Genomic DNA, 6,873 nt, shown 5'->3' with positions numbered 1-6,873 from the left:
GCAATTTAGTGCCAGTTCCCACATCGCACCTAAATCGCACACTGGTTCACACTGAGATCTGCAAACTGCTGGGGGTGTCAATGTAAATTTAATGACGCCCCCAGATTGGTTTACAGTGCAAACTGTCAAATGATGCCGGGATCTGATCGCATAGATGTGAACACCCATGTGATCCGGTTCCAGATGGGGGAAAAAAGGGTCTTGCACCATTTCTGTCGGAATGCAATGCGATTTCGGCCATACAGTTTGTATGGCTAAATTTGCATCACACAGGCATCGCATGTGATCTGCGCAGCAATGCAGTGCAAATTACATGTGATATCTGTCATCGCACAAGTGTGAATCCAGCCTAAAATAGAGCCAGGCAGAAATAAACATTTACAAGAATCTGATTATTCACCCTTATGTTGTTTATAATAGGGCAGCTTTATCTCTGGTATGTGTGCTTTTATTTAGTTATAAGATCTCCATGACAGCTTGGGCTGACCGATTTTCCTGCTTGGTAGCTGACATGCTCTCCAAGCTGCCTGTTGAGTAAAGCTAGGAATTGAAGAAGTATGTCCAAAGCTTTTTTTGTGAGCTGTTTTCAGCTGACAGTGGGCTAAAGGCCATTGCTGGCTAACGTCACTCAGCTGGATCGTTCCCGACTTTACATTCGGGATCCAGCCATATACCTGGCCTGGCAGCTAGCTCAGTCTCTCAGTACACCGCTGAGAGCCTGACCCATCCACTCCCATTCCCTCCACAGCCCAACGCTCCAGTGAGCCCTGCAGAGGCAGAGCAGAGAGTCGGTGACTGATAGTCACCACTCTCTGCTTAACTCAGAAGGAAGAACTGAGAGATCAGCAGTGTTTGATCGGTCAGTTCTCTGTGCAGAGACGGTGGGGGGACAGATGCAGCATAGGATCATTGTTGCTTCCACATAGATGAGTATAAATTAGAATTTTTGAAGAAACCCCATACTTATCTTTTCACACTGTTATGACCGATAATACAGCCTGACATTTAGCTTGTACTTCTGCTCTGACAGGAAGAATATACAAGTAAATAAGGAAAAAACAAGTTATTCCTGCCTGTTAAAGTGATTGTAAACGGAAATTCTTTATTTCACCACTTTAAGGACGGGAAGAATTTCCTCCTTAATGGCCAGGCCATTTTTTGTGATATGGCACTGCGTTGCTTTAATTGACAATTGCACGGTCATGCGATGCTGTACCCAAACAAAATTTGCATCCTTTTCCCCCCCCCACACACATAGAGCTTTCTTTTTGTGGTATTTGGTCACCTCTGCAGTTTTTTATCTTTTGCGCTAAAAACAAAAGCGACAATTTTGAAAAATAATATATATATTTTATACTAATTGCTATTGCAGTTTTGGCTGATATGTATTCTTATACATATTTTTGGTAAAAAAAATTCACAATAAGCGTTTGGTTTGCGCAAAAGTTATAGCATTTACAAAATAGGGAATAGATTTACGGCATTTCAATTTTTTTTTTCACTAGTAAAGGCAGCGATCAGCGTTTTTTTTTTTTCCCAGGGGATAGAGCGGACACTTTTGACACATTTTTGGGACCATTGACTTTCGTACAGCGATCAGTGTTCTAAAAATGCACCGATTACTGTGTAAATGTCACTGGTAAGGAAGGAGTTGACGCTAGGAAGCGATCAAGGGGTTAAATGTATTCCCTGCTAGGTGTTTCTAACTGTATAGGGATGGGACGTATTGTTCCTACTTAATAGGAACAGATGATCTGTCTATTCTCTCCTGATAGAATGGGGATGTGTGTGTTTTATACACACACACACACACACACACACACACACACACACACACACACACACACACACACACACACACACACTCTCGTTCTGACGCTCGTGCCCGCAATCGCGCGTGGCCGGCGGACATCCCGGCCACGCGCATCATGTTCCCTTCCGTGCTGTGCAGCGCGCGTACCTGCTAGCGCTGTTTAAATGGCCAACATACAGCTACGGTGATTCGCGGGAAAGTGCCGACCTGCCACAGTATAATGACGGCGGCTGATCGGCAAGTGGTTAAAAAAAAATAACAAACATATACTTACCTGCTCTGTGTAATGGTTATGCACAGAGCAGCCCCAATCCTCTTCTTGGTCCCCTGCCAGTGCCCCCATAGCAAGCTGCTTGCTGTGGGGGCTCTCGTGTGTGCTCGCTCCCAAGCTGGCTGTCTGCATCCATAAGATGCAGGGAGCACGGCTCAGACTCACCCCCCACTCTCGCCTGACAGGCTGTGATTGACAGCAACGAGAGCCCATGGCTGCATCTCAGACAGTCAGGAGGGATAAACCTAGGAGAGCCTCGGTCTCATGCACATTGCTGGATTGAGATTGGGCTTAGGTAAGTATTGGGGGAGCTGCATGCTGAAGATTATTTTTTTTTACTTTCATGCATAGAATGCATGAAGGTAAAAAAAAAACCTTTAGCCTTTACAACCACTTTATGGTTGAACTATTACAGAGAGAAGACATTGCAAATATTTCTGATGACTGCTTTCTTTCAGGGTCTGTTCACACTAGGAATTTCCTGTGCGATTCACATGTGGTTCAGCGTGGTGCGATTTGTGCCCATTCATTTTGAATGGACTCGGGTTGCACTGTACCACACTAAAAATAGTGTAAGCACTACTTTTGGAACCTCGCTGCAATCGGATCGCATGGTACTTGTGTTTAGGGTGTCGGTAACCAAACATTAACACCAGCTGCATTTTGAACTCAGTGCGGGGAAACGCGCGTTGTGGTGTGAACTAACTACTACTAACTAAGGTTACATATTTTAGTTTGGGACCAGCTATTAAAATTTTGGTCCAATTTAGTAAGTCAATGCAAAAAGCAGTAAACATGAACCAAATTAGAGTTTACCAAGGTGAAGCGGGTACTCCTCGCCATCAGAAAATTTTCAGACGACAGAATTCAACGTCAAAAGTGATGTAATGAGTTGAATTGTTTTGTATGTGTTCTTTCATTTCCGAGCATGCCTAGTCTTGCCCTTCAGATTTTTTTTTATTTTTATTTGGCATAAAACCTTACTAACGAAAAGAAAATCAGATGTTGTGGTCACATCAGACAAACATTTTGGAGCCTGCACATCCAGTTTTTGTCTGCCGAAAATTAGTAATTGGCTGTCAAAAGCAGCAGACTAACGATCAGAAAAATCGACAGATCGTTCATCGGACGAAATTTAACTTCAGATTTTCTGACTGTGTGTATTGGCCTTTAGAGCTCTCGGGATGTTCACATTATTCATGACCTGTTTTGGGTTTTGAATGTTGCATACTTGTCTTAGTCCCCATACACACTATTAGATTTTCTGCAGATTTTTTTCTTCAGATTTACCAAAATAATGTAGTGTAAGGGCCTGTCTGATTGCATACAAATTGAAACTCTTATGCCCTGTACACGCGGACGGGAAAGGTGAGCTTGTTGGAAAGTCCGACCATGTGTATGCTCCATCGAATGTTTGCTGTCGGAATTCCCGCCCACAAATTTGAGTTTGAGAGCAGGTTCTCAAATTTTCTGCCAACGAAACTTGTCGGAAAGTCCGATCACACAAGTCCGTCGCACAAAAGTTCACGCATGCTCGGAATCGAGCAGAAGGAGCCGCACTGGCTATTGAACTTCATTTTTCTCTGCTCATCGTACGTGTTGGTTGATAAAGGAACCATATAGTTTCAAAACGCGTCCCTTATGACCACACCCAGTTTGCGGTCCAGGCTGGCTGCTGTCCCTCATTGCTGACCTCACTTCCGGGACTTTTTTTCCTTTGGCCTCGGATTACGTCATTTCCGCCGGTGTCCTACATACACGGCTGTTGAATTGACTGGTTTCTGTGGGACAACATACGAACTGCCCTGGGAGTTTTTTCTACTGTGAACCCTCCTGATGCTGAATAACCTGCAATTAACCATGATATGCCTTCTGTATCTCCGGATTTTGTAAGTGTTTTTTTAATCCCGCTGGACATATTAAACTGTTTTAACTTCTACACTTAGAGGCGCCTTTTCTTTTTGCTTGTGTTTTGGACAGGCACATCCTGATGTCCAGTGATTAGGACTTGCCTCTTTGACCTTGGACACTGTTGTCCACATTAAGGCTGGATTCACACCTATGTAGTTTTAGTGCTTTTTGCATTTTGCAGATTTGCACTACAGTCCATTTAACATGGTTTCCTATGGAACACGTTCTGTAGTGCAAATCTGCAAAATGCAAAAAGCACTAAAAATGCCATAGGTGTGAATCCAGCCTAATAGAAGCCAGATCTGCTATACAGGAGCACACATATGAGCACACCTATGTGCGCACTCTTCAGTGTGATCTCAGATCTGACTTCTTTGGAAGCCAAATTACACTTTTTGTAAGTAGACCTCTGTATAGGCTGATGAGGGTGCTGCTGTTTACAAGGATGTTGCGGGAAATGGAATAAACTCTTTGAATTGAGAAGTCCCACTTCCAACAAACTCCAGTAATAATAAAATCTCAACAAAATTTAAAAAAAAATCAACAAAAAACCTATTCAATAGCAGTAGGTTTGTGCAATGAAATTCAGGAATAAACATGCCTTGTTTAAACTATGCCGAACACTACTTGGTTGCAGATTTCTGCCTTAGGCAGGCCATACATGGGTTGAATTTCAAATTTTCTTTTGAAAATCTTATCTAAGAATTTTCATTCGTATTTTGCACCGTTAGTGGGCTGCAGCAACAGTCGATTTTGGTGCGACGATCAAATTTGAGTAATCGGACATGTTGGAATTTTTTTGGAAAAATTAACAATTTTCTAATCAATGATGGGAGAATCGTGCGAGAAATCTAATCAGAAAAGAAATGCGCATGTGCAAGAAAAGAAAATTCCTGGAAAGAAAAGATTCCCAGCCACAAAAATTCTTTTCTGTAGCAATAGGAGGTGAAACTGAAGGCTTGGTTGGTCGACTTTTGAAATTAATGGTGGCACCATCGGATCACAAATTGCACAAATTTTCAGATTTTTCAAAAGAAAATTCTTTCGAACTTCAACCATGTATGGCCAGTCTTATTGAGAGATTGGTGTGAGTATTTTTCTGTATGAATGCTGTATTTTTAACATAGGTATGATTTTTGTTAATTATTTGTATTATTTATAGAACCTAGTGAGCTGCTTTGTACCAGTATAGACTCTTTATCTGGTTTCTGAACAAGTTTTTAATGTGTTTTAATTTTTTTGTATTGTTGATCTTTTTAAAATGCATATGGGAATTGGATAGAAACTAATAAACTTCTGTGACAATTACCGATTTTTGTTTTGTTTTTTTCTTTAATATACTGTAGATCAGCCATTAATACCTAACCAGATATCCAGTATTCATTTCGTATATATTGCCATTCTATTGTTCAGGAGAAAGCTGGCCATAGACGCAGCGTTTTTTCATTCCTGCAGCCACGGGTTTGAAAAAAAGGGTAAATCCTAGCAATTTTCTTATCAACAGTCGGTAGTTCTCCCTCAGAGCCATTGTGTTCTCCTGGCAGGAGTTTGGGGTTAGCCGCCCCCACCAGGAGAACAGCGATTATTGCTAGTGGCTGTAACAGCTGCAAGCAATAGGCGCATGTAGAATCTGGCAGGATGGTTGTACCCAAGTTAATCAATGGATCAACGTGGGTACAGTTAGCCTGCCTGTATGTGGCTGGAATCTCAGCCGATTCAGCAGGGAGATTTGAACCATCTATTGCCGGCTTTAGACCTGGTTGTCCATTTCAAGATACATTTTATTTTCCTTGAACAAAACCTTGTTCTAGCCTGGTCTCTGGGAATAGGATTATTTGACACAATTGATTGTGGCGGGACCTGGCAACACCCATCTCTTGTTTGGGGTGATTTTTGCAGGATCTGATGACAATTTTTCAATATCTTGAGGAGCACAGAGGATGGGAAAGGTGATTTTCAAACCACCACCATTTTTCATGGGAATTCTGAAAACACCAAAACTTTATTAACTTGGATGGCTGTCCACATACTTTTGAGCATATAGTATAGGTCTGATACCCAATGGTTTCATTTGCACATGTTGGTAATTAAGACCAAATTAATGAAGGCTTGTTGATTTTCTAATTGGGTGTGGAAGCTTGGGCTCAGTTTAGTTATACTGTTCTAGCATTGGCAGCATGGTTGAAGCTATAGTATTTACAACCTCCCCAATCTATAACTAGCCTTTAGAGTAAGGTGCACATAGAAGGGGCTTGGCACATTACAACAACAAAATATTTCCAAGCACACTTACAAGCTGGCCAGCAAAAAAACACACATGAGTCAAGTCTAAAGCTTCGTACACACGATTGGATTGTTGGCCAACACAGCGTCAGACTTTTGTCTGAAGGGCGTGTGCCAGGAACTTGTCTTGCATACTAACGGTACACAATTGTCAGCCAACAAACACGAACGCAGTACGTACTATGTGGAATTCCAGCTCTTGAGCGCAACCCTTTGGGCACCTTTTGCTAATGTCGTGTTTGGTGAACATTGATTCCGAGCATGCGTGGTGTACTTTGGACTTATGTCTGACAGACTTGTGTACACACAATATGAAAATCTGACAACAGACCATTGTCCGCCGAAAATTTACTAGCCTGCCATCTAACAATTGTTGGCGGAAAATTGGACAACAGTTGTCTGAAAGAGCGTACTAACAGTCGGATTTTAGGCAAACAGTCTGTCATCACACAATTTCCCAGCCGAAAAAACAATCCTGTATATGAGACTAAAGCCCAAGAGCTGAAATTCCACGTAGTGTGTCACTATGTTCGTGTTTTTTGTCTGACAATTGTGTGCCGTTTAGTATGCGAGACATGTTCCTGCCACACGCCCT

Source organism: Lithobates pipiens, unplaced genomic scaffold (assembly GCF_037356315.1).
Source record: "Lithobates pipiens isolate NorthernLeopardFrog02 unplaced genomic scaffold, aLitPip1_a1.2 Scaffold_8, whole genome shotgun sequence".
NCBI classification, from domain to species: Eukaryota; Metazoa; Chordata; class Amphibia; order Anura; family Ranidae; genus Lithobates; species Lithobates pipiens.
This window is presented reverse-complemented; position numbering follows the sequence as displayed.